The 14,233-nt window shown below is 41.0% G+C and overlaps 1 protein-coding gene across 8 annotated transcripts in view; it reads left to right on the forward strand.

Moving 5' to 3' along the window:
• ncoa2 (nuclear receptor coactivator 2) overlaps positions 1-14,233 on the forward strand; it is a 418,174-nt gene that overhangs the window by 130,404 nt on the left and 273,537 nt on the right. For 6 of the 8 annotated variants that reach the window (XM_070891258.1, XM_070891269.1, XM_070891263.1 and 3 more), the window contains exon 2: positions 11,676-11,755. The exons of 1 other annotated variant lie outside the window; for it this stretch is intronic. The gene's annotated coding sequence lies outside the window, so the exon portion shown is untranslated. Of the gene's footprint in view, positions 1-3,848; positions 3,903-11,675; positions 11,756-14,233 lie in introns of those variants that run through there. One more of the 8 variants, XM_070891259.1, reaches the window with a different exon arrangement.

A 14,233-nucleotide genomic window follows, 5' to 3' on the forward strand; every position in this document is an offset into this window, starting at 1 on the left:
TTGAATTTATATTGATTTAATTACTGGAATTCAGAGTGCTATGCTAGAAAATGGCCACATCATTCATGTTTAGGCCAGATGTAAAGATTCGAGAAAATGAAAAGCTAGAACCTAGTTTGCAGACAGGAGAACAAAAATGTGATAGTTGAGATTGCTGAAATTTCCAAAATCTCAGTGTTAACTTCAACCTGTGTTGGTGGTGTCCAAGACAGGAGTGGTGTACCCAAGTCCCAGAGAATTGTAGGATCTATTTGGCAACTTCACTACTGCGATAGCTGGTGTCAGAATGGAAAATTCGCACATTATGCTTGAGGTTGGAATTGAGGCTCATTTTGGGGCAGAGTAGTGGGAGCCTTACTTTTTGCTTGAAAACATGCCATTGATGTGCACTGTCCTCTGATCTTGATCAGTGTAGTAATTGAGCAAAAAAATAGACTTGGAATCAAATCAGCGCATTGAGTTGGAGCCTCCTCCGAGCAGTGTATTATGACATTTTGTTGGCTTTTATTGTACATCTGATTCAGGGTTGATTTTTAAAAAAATATATATATTGCAGAACCATTTGAAACTACTTTTTGTTTATGTTGTATGTTGGTTTATATGGCAACCAGAAAAAAACATTTGTATATGCTTTTTGTATTGTGCATATTTGCTGGAATTAATCAGGGAACCTTCAGCACAGACGAAGGCCATTCAGCACATTGTGCATGTGACCTACCACATTGGAGCAATCTACACTAATTGCATTGTCCTGCTCTTTCCTGTCCCATTTAATATTTTTCTTCAATACTTCAACAGCCACTTGTGGTAATGCATTCTAATAACCCTGCGAAAAAAATCTTCAAAGCCCTCTAGTGCTAATGGCAAATTTATGCCACCATATCAATTTTCCGACCATTGGAAATGGGTCTTGGTTTTTTACACTCCAGCAGTCTCAAAATGTTCACGTCTTCCATTAGATTTCCCCCATAACCTTTTCTGCTCCCTTGGATACATCTCAATATTTTTAAGTCTCATCTCTTTCTTGGACATTTTCTTTGGTTTCACTATTGCCTCCATATTGGGGTGCCAAAACTGGACCGAATACCTCCAACTGTACAGATTCACCATTACTGTTTGTATATAAAACCTAGGATCCCATTTTGTCCCTTACGGCCTTTTCATGACCCTTTCCACTTATAATCCTGCTTTAAAAAAATATCTATCCTAGATCTCTCTCTTTTACACCACTCTGTTCTCCTTCACTGCCCCCCCCCCACTCCAAATGCAGTTTTACATTGACCAATGTTACACCAGATTTGCCACATATCTGCCCATCTCCTAACCTGTGTGGCCATCTCGAGTCTCCCATGCTCTTCCTCAGTTTCCCTTGCTTTCTAAATTAGTTTGTCAGCAGAATTCTATATTGCATCCTGTGTCTGAATCATTTGTGTAAAGGGAGGTCCCAACAAAAATTGTTAGTCATGCTAAAAGTAACATCTTACCCAGAGAAGTGTCCATCGATTTTCTTTGCTTTCTACCCTTCAACTGTCCTTTTATTTATTCTGCCACTTTACCTTTTAACACTGGGTCTTGATCTTCAAGAAGCCCTTTGTGTGGAACTTAACTTTAAATATATTGTTTGACTGCATTCCGATGTTTATACTCTCGGAATTTAGTTAAATCGGTCAAGCATTGCGTGCCTTTTGCAAATTGATCTTGATTGTCCTTGATTACCCTGTCTATAAATGTTATGTTATGTTCCTTGTTATGGTCTATAGCCGGTTTTCCAGTACTATCACAAGGCTAACTAATCTATTGCTACCTTGCTTAGTCCTTTTTTTTCCCTTTTTTTTTTTGAACCTGGATATAACTTGCCACTCTCCAGTTTGATACAATTCCTGTTTGCAAAAATGTTTTGGAAATTTATGTTTGGCACCCCTGCTATTTCATCCCTAAATTTCCCTCTGGAGTGCAGGTCATCTGTGCCTGCTTACTGCTAGCCTCCCTGGATAACGCTTTTTTAGCAGCATTGACATATGCCAGTCATAAGTGCAAGTTTATACATGCCAGAAGACTAGAGGCCGCAAGTGACTTTTTTTTTTAATGTAAATTTTTTTTAGCATGCAGATTAAAATTTTCTTCAGTTCACCAATGGAGTTAAAATATAATATAATCTTATAAAATATAATCGAGCATAATCTTAGAATAAGGGGCCACCCATTTATAACTGAGACGAGGAGGAATTTTTTCTTCTCATATTTGTAAATCTGTGGAATTCGTTGCCTCTGAGAGCTGTGGAAGCTGGGTCATTGAATAAATTTAAGACAGAGATAGACAGTTTCTTAACCGATAAGGGGTTATGGGGAGCGGGCGGGGAAGTGGACCTGAGTCCATGATCGGATCAGCCATGACCGTATTAAATAGCGGAGCAGACTCGAGGGGCTGTATGGCCTACTCCTGCTCCTATTTCTTATGTTATGTTAAAGCCTTGCTGTGTTAGAGGTACTGTTGAATCGTTTAAAATTTGGAACCCGCCTCCAACTTAACGGTTTTAACAGAGGCGGGATGGGGGTGGGGAGCCAACCTGCTGCCAGGAGTCGGGATGTCAATTTAAATATTTTAATGAGGCTGGAAACTCTTTTTTTTTTAAAAACCCTCCATTTTGCTTCCAACTGCAGCTGGATGGGTTTTACACACCTCTTAAAACCCAGCAGTTACAGCTAGGTGAGGACTGCTTCATCCAGGGGGCATGTGACATTACACCTACACCTAACGCAATCCCCACGATCGGAGACCCTCTCACCAGGCCTCCAATCACCTTCCCAGATCACTCCCACACTCCCACAATCATCCTGAGGCTGAACACGCTTCTCTGGTGGCCGGATGCAATCATCATCTCTTTCCTTTCCCCACCCCCCCGCCCCTCATCGTCATTCTGGCACTGGCCCCCACCCAATCCCTCCCTCCCATTGTGCCCTTGTGCCGCAGCCCTACCCGCCCGCAGCCAGCAAGCCAGTCTCTCCATCTGACTGGCTGCGAGTGGGAAACGCAGGCTTCACATGAAAATCGTGCCCTGCCGTTAGTCAGCAGGGCCTGCGGTATTCCCGGGTTTCCCACCTGCATCCGGGGTCCCTGCCCCAACCTGCCTTTCCCATGAAAATCCAGCCATGTATGGCACTCATTCAACAGGATGTGATTCCAATTTGAAGAAGCTCGTGAATTTATTCTGATTTTGCTGTTTTATAAAATTTTGCAGACTGAATTTACAACGGACTTGTGAAACTGTACTCTGATTTTGAAGGGTCAAATATATTAACCGTCCATAGTTCTAAGAGGTTTACCATCTTTTTGGAAGAGATTTAATGGTTAAAGTATGTTTCACCTGTATTTTGTGTTGATTTTTAAGTGGCAGACCATTGATAGCAGAACTACATTAGTGATTGTTTCCTCTAGGGGATTGCCTGAGCTACGATAGATACAATTGACTTGATGGATGAGCTGAGATTTGGAATCCTCCATGTGGAATATTGGGGGACACACTCGTGCTACCACTTGTGGCACAGCATCTTGTGCTATGTTAATGTCTTCATCCAACAATGTAGAACTGGCAGTATGCAGTCGAGCTACAGTACGCGGACAACGCCTGCATCTGCGCACATAGAGGCTGAACTCCAGGACATAGTCGACATATTTACTGAGGCGTGTGAAAGCATAGGCCTTATGCTAAACATCAGCGAGACAAAGGTCCTCCACCAGCCTGTCCTCTCCGCACAGCACTGCCCCCCCCAGTCATCAAGATCCATGGTGCAGCCCTGGACAACGTGGATCACTTCCTATATCTCGGGAGCCTCTTATCAACAAGAGCAGGAATTAACGACGAGATCCAACACCGCCTCCAGTGCAGCCTTCGGTCGCCTGAGGTAAATAGTGTTTGAAGACCAGGCCCTCAAAACTGCCACCCAGCTCATAATCTACAGGGCTGTAGTAATACCCGCCCTCCTGTATGGCTCAGAAACTTGGACCATGCACAGTAGACACCAAATCGCTGGAGAAATACCACCAACGATGTCTCCACAGGATCCTACAAATCCCCTGGGCGGACAGGCTCACCAACATTATCGTCCTCAATCAGGCCAACATCCCCAGCATTGAAGCACTGACCATATTTGACCAGCTCCGCTGGGCAGGCCACATAATTCACATGCCAGACACGGGACTCCCAAAGCAAGTGCTCTGTTCTGAACTTCTTCATGGCAAACGAGCCAAGGGTGGGCAGCGGAAACGTTACAAGGATATCCTCAAAGCCTCCCTGATAAAATGCAACATCCCCACCGACACCTGACCACCCTAAATGGAGGAAGCACATCTGGGAGGGTGCTGAGCACCTCTAGTCTCGTCGCCGAGAGCGTGCAGAAATCAAACTGAGGCAGCGGAAAGAGCATGAGGCAAACCAGTCCCACCCACCCCTTCCCTCAACGACTATCTGCCCCACCTGTGACAGAGACTGTGGTTCTCTTATTGGACTTTTCAACCACCTAAGACAGCAAGTCTTTCTTGATTCTGAGGGACTGCTTATGATGATGTATATGTGCAAATGTATTGAATCTATTTGATATTTCACCTTCATAAATCTGCCACATCAAAACTGAACAGATAGTGGGGTACTAATTAAAGTAGCCACCAATCATGAATTTCCAACAACTTTAAATCAAAAATGGAAAATTAGCAACATATATTGATCAAAAAAAGGAAGGAACCAGCAAACCAATTAAATAACTGTTTAGAGTGCTTACAGCTGCCATCATGGGTGCTGAAATAAGGGTTTAAAAAAAAAATTATAAACCAAAAAAATTACATGGAAATTATACCACACATCGGCATTTTCTGTTAGATTTGCTTTCAGCAGTATTTTCCATTGGAGACTGTGTCTGACTTGAAGCTTGAACCTTGAACCTTGTGGTCATGTAGATTCCCAGCCATATCCCTGTCAGCTGACTGACTAGCAGACTGCTGCTCTCCTATCTGTGCCCATAACCACAGTTAATCGAACAGTGGCCTGCCTTTAAAGAGGAGTTGGTCTGGGTACAGTCGAGGTACATTCCCACTAGTGACAAAGGGCAACCAAAACCAAAGGTCCCTGGATGAAAAAGAGATGGAGAGTAAGGTGTAGCAGAAAAAGGGGTGTGTGAAAGATGTCTGGTTGAGAATACAAGTGAGAACCAGGCTGAATACAGAAAGTTCAGAAGGAAAGTGAAAAAGGAAATAAGAAGGGGCAAAGAGAGAGTACAAGAACAGATTGGCAGCTAACATAAAAGGGAATTCAGAAGTCTTCTATAGGCATATAAATAGTAAAAGGAGGGATGGGGCTGATTAGGGACCAAAATGGAGACCTATGCATGGAGACAGAGGGCATGGCTGAGGTATTAAATGTGTACTTTGCATCTGTCTTTATCAAGGCAGAAGATGCTGCCGAAGTCATACTGAAAAAGGAGGTAATTGAGATACTAAATGTGAGAGGTAGGGGGATCGATGCCCACATTCTCCACTCTGCTTTGGCCGACATGGGCTGAAATGGCATCCTTCCATGCTGTAAATTTCTATGATTCTATGATAACCGTAGCCAGTCATGTAATGTCAATAAAACCCCAGTCAGTTGGGTCTAGGTCATCCTCAATGAGATATGCAGTTGTGAGTCGAGTGGATGAACTGGTAATGTGTAGTGTGATTGTTAAACCTTTTGTTAGTAAACCAACCAGTTCTTAATAGCAATGTGTTGCTACTAATGAGCAAAGAACCCATGAAGCAATTACATTACACAGATGACACACAATTTGGAAGTATAGCGAATAGTGATAGACTTCAAGAGGACATAGGCAAGTTGGTGGAATGGGCGGACACAGCAGATTAAATTTAACGCAGAAAAGTGCGAAGTAATACATTTTGGTAGGAAGAACAAGGAGAGGCAATGTAAACCAAAGGGTACAATTCTAAATGGGATGCATGAACAGAGACCTGGTGGTGTATGTGCACAAATCATTGAAGGTGGTAAGGCAGGTTGAGAAAGCGGTTAAAAAAGCACACGGTATCGAGGGCTTCATAAATAGGGGCATAGAGTACAAAAGCAAGGAAGTTATGGTGAACCTTTAAAACAGAGTCGGCCTCAACTGGAGTACTGCACATTTGGAAGGCTGTGAAAACCTTGGAGAGGGTGTAGAAAAGATTTACAAGAATAGTTTTAGGGATGAGGGACGTCCGTTATGTGGATAGACGGCGAAGCTGGGGCTGTGCTCCTTGGAGCAGAGAAGGTTGAAAGGAGATTTGATGGTGTTCAAAATCATGAGGGGTCTAGACAGTAGGTAGAGAGAAACTATTCCCATTGGCGGAAGGGTCGAGAACCAAAGGGCACAGATTTAAGGAGATTGGCAGAAGAACCGAAGGCGACCTGAGGAAAAACATTTTTATGCAGCGAGTGGTTAGGACCTGGAATGCACTGCCTGAGAGGGTAGTGGAGGCAGATTAAATCGTGGCTTTAAAAAGGGAATTGGATAAGTACCTGAAGGAAAACAATTTGCAGTGCTACGGGGAAAGGGCACAGAGTGGGATTAGCTGAAGTGCTCTTGCAGAGAGCTGACCCGATGGGCCGAATGGCCTCCTGTGCTGCAACCATTCTGATTCTAACAATTGGAAATATTTGATAGGATGACTGAGCAGTTGCAGAACATGACAATATTTGTTCGATATAACTCCTGCCTCCTGTTCGCTATCATGAAAAATATATTGCAAATAACCCCTCTCCCAAGAAAATGCTTATTAGACCTAGTTAGATAATTTTGACTTTTTTATGCACAGCATCAAAAATAAAAGCATGAATTGCAGCTTTTTCTGAGGTAACTTTGAAAGCAAAATATGTCCTATACTAGTCAAATACGGCCGGGAGTCTAACCTCGAGCTAACTGAGGTTAAAGCTGGCAAATGGGGATTAAGCAGTCTGTTGGGTTTTGTAATGCTAAGTGGTTAGAGCAACATTTTATGTATTCTAAATAGTTACAACACCTCCCTTTTTAATTTATGTTTACACTGAGCACGAAAATGTTGTTTGTATACCCAGTAGGAAGTTATGGAATTATTCAAGTTTGGAGGGAAGTACTGAATAAAATAGCATATTTTAAGTCTATGTTTTAGGAACATTAATAACTGTTGCAGAGATTTGTTGAAGAAAGGTGCAATTTAGTTTAATCTTTTTAGGGTTTTTTTGGCGATTGCTGTAAAAGGCATATCCCAACAGACAAGAAATGACCACCCTATTATATACCGAATTTCATACATTTAGCTACCTGTAATGAGTAAAGAAAATATACCTGTAATGGATAAAGAAAATATCTACTTTCAGGAACCAATCAAAAAGACACTTGTCTCAGGGAAGATCTCATATGAGCCTGCTAAAAGTGGAGATATATATCCCTCCCTCACTTAAATAGCCTTACAATCTCTTGCAAAGGCGTAACCACTGACTCGCCTTAATGAGCGCTAAAGGAGATCTGCATTAGATGGTGATAAGTACATTGATCCATAATTATCCTATGGTTCAATTAACAAGTCGGCCTGACTGAACAGGTTAAAGAGATTGTGTCGTTGTGTTCAAGATGTTTTAATGCTGTAATGAAAATAGGACTGCAGCAATCATACATTTTATTTTTAATATTCAAATTGAGCACTGAAGAAAATGCATTATTGCCTAATGGAGCTTTGGGATTTTCTATAATGGGCTGTTTATTATGGCAGAGCTTCATTGGTGAGTTTGTACACAACTAGGTTATAATACCTTTTCAATCTAGCCACTTGCAAAGCTTTCCTTTCAACTGGCAAGCAGAAGGTTAGCCTTTGATGTAGAAATTTTTAATCTAAAATGCTGTTTCATCACCAAAAACATTGTAGTTCGGAATGGAGCAGGACATTCGTTCAAATTATTTTTAACAAAAAATACAAGCTGCTGATTACAAATTCTACGGAGCTCTGATCAGTATTTTGCACCAAAGTGGAAACCTGATTATTGGATTGTAATTTGCTGCCTTTTGCATTGGAACATTTATTGTACTTTGAAGAAAAACAGTGAAGAGTCTAGTGCACTCAATACTTAATAACAGACCACATAATAGAAAGGGATTAGGATGTCAAATTAACTAGTTCTATTTTTTAAGGGTCAAATTTTTATTAAAATTGCTGCATAAAGTGACTTCTTCCGGTGCCTAAGTAAAATAAGCAATAAACACAAGCAATAAGCTTGTATGCAGATGCATGTAACTAAAAATTGCTAGTTCCTTAATTGACTTGTCGCTGTGGATTATTAGAAAGAAGATTCAGGATTTACAATCACTGTTTGACCTTCCCTCTGGCAATGTTAACATTTCATTGTAGAATAGGGAAATGTCTCCAGCAATAAGATTCTATTATAATAGGAGAAACCCTTTTGTCCCAAGTCATTGATTGCAGGATACAATAACAACCACTTGCATTTATATAGCACTTTTTAATGTAGTAAAAATGTCCCAAGGTGCTTCACAGCAATGTTATCAACAACATTTGACACCGAGCCTCAAAGGATATTGGGATAGGTAAAAGCTTGGTCAAAGGTAGGTTTTAAGGAGTGGCTTGAAGGAGAAGTTTAGAGAGGGAACTTATGAATTTGGGGCCTAGACAGGTGAATGCATTGATGTCAATGGTCAAGATGAAAATCGGGGATGCAGAAGAGGGCATAATTGGAGGAGCGCAGAGATTAAGGGTTGTAGGGCTGGAGGAGTTTAGAAATAGAGTGGAACCAGACCATGAAGGGTTTAAACAAAAGGATGAGAATTAATAAATCGAGGCATTGACTTACTGGGAACCATTGTAGGTCAGTGAGCATAGGGGTGAAGGGGACTTGGTGTGAGTTCGGATACACTTAGCAGAGTTTTGGACAAACTCAATTTTATGGAGGGTGGAAGCGAGCATTGGAATAGTCGAGTCTGGAGGTAACCAGAGCATGGATGAGGATTTCAGCAGTCGATGAGCTGAGGCAGGGCGGAGACAGGTGATGTTATGGAGGTGGAAGAAGGCAGTCTTTGAAGGGGCATCTGTCCCAGTGGTTTCATATTGATAAATGAGCGGATTATTGTGGATGCCAACTTTAGCCTGGACACTGTCCTTTGAGACTGCACTGAGGTTTTTGGTCTTTCTTATCTATCCTCAGTGACCATAAGTTCCATATGCAGGTTAATTTTATGATGCATAAAATGTGTCTAAACAGTCCTCCTTCATGGATCATAACTCCTAGGCATGCAATTGATTGGCTATCTTCAATCCATGTATGAGCTTCAGTACCACGCCTTTCGGTAGATTTGTGGGGAAAACAAACAGTTATGGGTTGTGGCTTGTAAACATCAAAGAATGATCCGAAGAAATGTTCCAGCTCTTTTTACAATACACCAGAAGAAAGATCATGTTTTTGGGATAGGTTGGGCTGAAATACGAAGACTAGGGCCTGGCAAAGATCTTAAGTAGATTCTTTTCTCAAATCTTGACCGACTGTGGTAAAATTAATTTTGGCAAAGAACTTTAGAACATGAGTAGACATCAGTAAAATGTGTGCTTTGAAGAAACTGAATATCCATATCTCCCAAAGCCAGATGGGACAGACCATACAATCTTCAAGGAAGGGAGTAAAGCTCTGGTTAATGTTTATGGGAAATCAAGATACTGGTACTGTACATGTGCACCATTGGCTAACCTATATTATCGCAATTATTCAAATAAGGGAGAAAGATTCAAACCAGGAAATGGTACATCTGCAATGTGACATGCTCAGTTATTTAGATATAATGCTCCCAATTTTTATCTAATGAGCCCTGGGACAGTAAGATGTAGTCTGTAAATTTAAAAACTAAGATGCTTCATTAATCTGCCAGAATTATTTACAATTTGCATTCTAAAAAACCCAAGTTATATTTACTGCACAATTTATTAAAGGTACATGTGAGATTTTTTAAAAGAACTTTAAGGCTTGGTGGAAGCACTAACTGCTGGAGTTTATATACCAAACTACATGATCATGTGCCAAATATTGGGGAGACACAAATCAAAGAAATTGGAACCAGATAGGGAATGGCAGTGAATTTTAATGTAGATGTAAATTTTAGGTGATGCTTATTGGAATAGCAAACATGATGATTATATAAGTATACATGATGGGACATCTATTATTAAATGTGAAAAGATTTAAATAGGATTTATTGATCATTAATTGAAAGCTGCCAGTCAATATGCAGTTACATAAGAACATAAAAAGCAGGAGTAGGCCATTTGGCCCCTCGAGTCTGCTCCGCCATTCAATAAGATCATGGCTGATCTGATTCTGGCCTCTACTCCACTTCCCTGCCCGCTCCCCATAACCCTTGACTCCTTTATCGTTCAAAAGTTGTATAAATGCAGCTTTTGTTTGTTCCCAGATTGTGGTCGATGCTGCCAAATTCACGTTATTTATCATCCCTAGTTTTTCTACGATGGCAATGATGGGGGAAAAAACAATCTGGTTTTATTTTATATACATTTTTTTTTTTGTGCTGATGCGCATCTCGCCTAGGGAGCACTCAGCATTAGTATTGAGCATTCTCCTGACAGTACTGTGATACTACGCTGCCTTAACCTCAGCACTGAACAACATCCCCCACTGAACCAGTGTGGCATTTCTGGTTTACACATCAGGCATGCTTATAGCTCAAGTGCCAATTAATTTTGAATTCAAGGAGAGATCTTCTATGAAATAATGGCCACTAGGTACACAAGCTTATTTTACCCCAGAGCCTTGGGGCTAGAAATTCATTCTTTGGCTATCGTTTTTCCCCGTTATTAAATACCACTAAAAACTTCGTCATTTTTTAAGCGGGTAAAATTGGCAAAAAAATGCCCCTCCCCCCACGGTAAAAAATCGGTGTTGCACGAGGATTCACAGTGGAAACAGCGGTCCTTGCCAACTTTAGCCCGAGGCCTATCACTGCCAAAAATACAGGCCCTGGGAGGGGAGAAAACGCACACAAATTGCAAAAATAACAAATCAGAATACATTCACTATACATTAGCTGAAAAAGAATTAAAAAATAAAAACGTCAACATACCTTTTTTGTAGGTCTTCATGCCTCCTGCTGTTTCTGGAGCTTCATCCCAGGCTTTTCTCGGGCATTTTTTTTTCACCCTCAGTACGGGTTCACTGGCCAATTTTAAGCGGTGTGTTTTTTTTTAGCATTGCATGTGGTTGATCTGCTTTTCGGCAATTGACCAACTTAGGTGAGTATCTTTACTGGCAAAAAATGTGAAATATTGCCGAAAAAACGTGCGCAAGGCTGGCCAATTTCTCCCCCTTTTGAGTTGTTAGGAATGATTTTCATGCTCAGCCCAGACTTTATTCACACGTGGATTCCATGACCTGAAAAGATAGTATATTGACCCAACTAAGGGACCTAGTATCTCCTCTTTTTGATTTAACAAATCCCATGGTGGTATAATTTTGTGCAATTTGTTCTTTTGTGCTTGGTCCAAAGGGATAATTCATTATTGCAATAATTAAACCACTGTAGTTTGACCCAAGTATGAAGTCTGGGTGAAGAATTGGATTGGCTGTGTGTCATTTTGATAAATATTGTTACATTTTCTTTTTTTGGCAGAGTGAGGAGGATAATGTCTGAAGATTGTCAATCGTATTGCAACCGAAATGCACTAGGGGTGTTTTTCGAGTAAAGCCAAGGTATGTTAAAATAGGACTTTTTTTCCATAAGATTTTAACTTCAGAGTTAATAGTGCTCCAAATTGTCACTGGTGCATAATACATGTAGTACAGTAGGAAGAAAGAACTTGTATTTATACTGTGCCTTTCACATCCTCCGGACATCCCAAAATGTATCACAATCAATAAAGTACTTTTAAAGTGTTGTAATAAAGGCAAACCTGGCAGAATTTGCTAACAGCAAGGTTGTGTGAATGAAAATGAGATAATGGTGAGATGATCTCTTTTAGTGGTGTTGGTTGAGGGATAAATATTCGATCGTGAGAACTCTCCTGGTCGTCTTCGAATAGTGCCAAGGGATCTTTTACATCCATCTGAGAGGGCAGACAGGGATTTGGTTTATCATCTCATCCGAAAGATGGCACCTCCAATAGTACTGCAGTTCCTCAGTACTGCACTGAATACGGGCTGTGTTGGATGTTTTTATATAATGGAAGCACAATATAAAAACTTAACACTATATAATGTTTTTATTTTCTGTAATTGTAATTTTCTGTCTTTGATTCTAGAATGGATGTTCTCATTGGGGGATAATTAAAAAATAAACTGAACAAAAAACTTGAATCAAATTCAGATCTGATTTGTATCTCATAACTTATGGAATTTTACCCAAATAGTCTCAAGTTATAATTAGCAGATAGACACTCTGCACTGTTTTGTATGAACAGGCTATTGCATAGCTTTTGAATTTCTCAATTGTAGGCTGGCTTTAATTTTGGTTAAAGGAAACTTTTTTTAACAATTGGAAAATAAGTCATAGGAATTTTCAGTTACTCAGCTGTTTATATGATAGAGGATCTATCCGATCAGAAAGTCTAAAGGATTTGAGCAGCTAGCTTGTCAGCACTGAAAGGGGAGAATAAAAAGGGGAAGGTCTATATGCTAGGGTGGAAGACAGGAGAGATTAGAGAGACAAAAGAGATGATGGGCCGAATTGAAATGGTAATGACAAAGTTAGAAAAAGGTTAGTCGAGATAGGGTGTAAATGGTGGAATAATGACCAGCTGCCATTGGAGACAGAGAAAAAAACATAAGATTGGGGGGGAGGGGAGGAGGAGGGCAGGGGAAGGGAGCCAAAAATGGGCAGAGATTATGTTCTGAAATTGTTGAATTCAATTTTGAGTCCAGAAGGCTGCAAAGTGCTCTCCCTTCCCACTATCCAGGGCCCCAAATACTCCATTCAGGTGAAAGTGATTTACGTGTTGTACTTTCACTTTAATATACTGTATTCGCTGCTCATGATGTGGTGGTCTCTACATTGGGGAGACCAAATGCAGATTGGAGAACCGCTTTGCGGAGCACCTCTGTTCAGTCCATAAGCGTGACCCTGAGCTTCCTGTCACTTAATTCTCCGCTCCACTCCCACTCTGACTTCTCTGTCCTCGCTCTCCTACACTGTTCCAACAAAGCTCAAGGAAATGCACCTCATCTTTTGCTTAGGCACTTTACAGCCTTCTGAACTCAACATCATGTTCAACAATTTCAGAACATAACCTCTGCCCATTTTTGGCTCCCTTTCCCCCCCCCACCCCCGATCTTATCGAAAACATAGAAAATAGGTGCAGGAGTAGGCCATTCGGCCCTTCGAGCCTGCACTGCCATTCAACAAGATCATGGCTGATCACCCACCCCTGCACCCCCTCCACACACCCCCGACCCCATTTAGTAACTGTTTTTTTTTCTCTGTCTCCAATGACAGCTGGTCATTATTCCACCATTCACGCCCTATCTAGACTAACCTTTTTCTAACTTCTGTCATTACCATTTCAATTCGGCCCATCATCCTGTTTGTGTCCCTAATCTCTCCTGTCTTCCACCCTAGCACAGACTTTCCCTTTTGTTCTCCCCCTCCCCCTTTCAGTGCTCCTTAAGATCAGTTCTGATGAAGGTCATCGACCTGAAACGATAACTCTGTTTTTCTCTCCGCAGATGCTGCCTGATCCACTGAGATCTCTCCAGCATTGTGTTTTTATTTCAGATTCCAGCATCCGCAGTATTTTGCTTTTTATATTCCGTTTGGGTTTCTTGCCAAGTCCCAGTTTTCACATGTAGCATCTTTTGTATCGTACAGTAATTTTTCTCTCATTGTCTCGAGAGCACAGTTCAACATGAGCTAATAAATGATGACTTGAATTCTTAAGCAAGAGTCATTATAAAGCTTGATGCCCTTTCAGAATTGATCACTATAATTATCAGACTAAGTCATTACATTGAGTGTACACCCTGGTAACTTAAATGTTATGAATATTAGAATCCCACTCACAGAATATCCAACCATGATGCCGTCCAAAAACAGCTACACTCGATGGCTGACTTTTGTTCATTCTTGGTTGAGCCACTGCTTCACCTTGGGGTGAAGTGAAATTGGCAAGGAGAGTGACTCCATGCTGCAAAGTGTGCCTCCTGTTGGCTTATATTAAGTGGTTTTGAAAGCAGTTG

This window comes from Pristiophorus japonicus, chromosome 1 (genome assembly GCF_044704955.1).
Source record: "Pristiophorus japonicus isolate sPriJap1 chromosome 1, sPriJap1.hap1, whole genome shotgun sequence".
Lineage (NCBI taxonomy): Eukaryota > Metazoa > Chordata > Chondrichthyes > Pristiophoridae > Pristiophorus > Pristiophorus japonicus.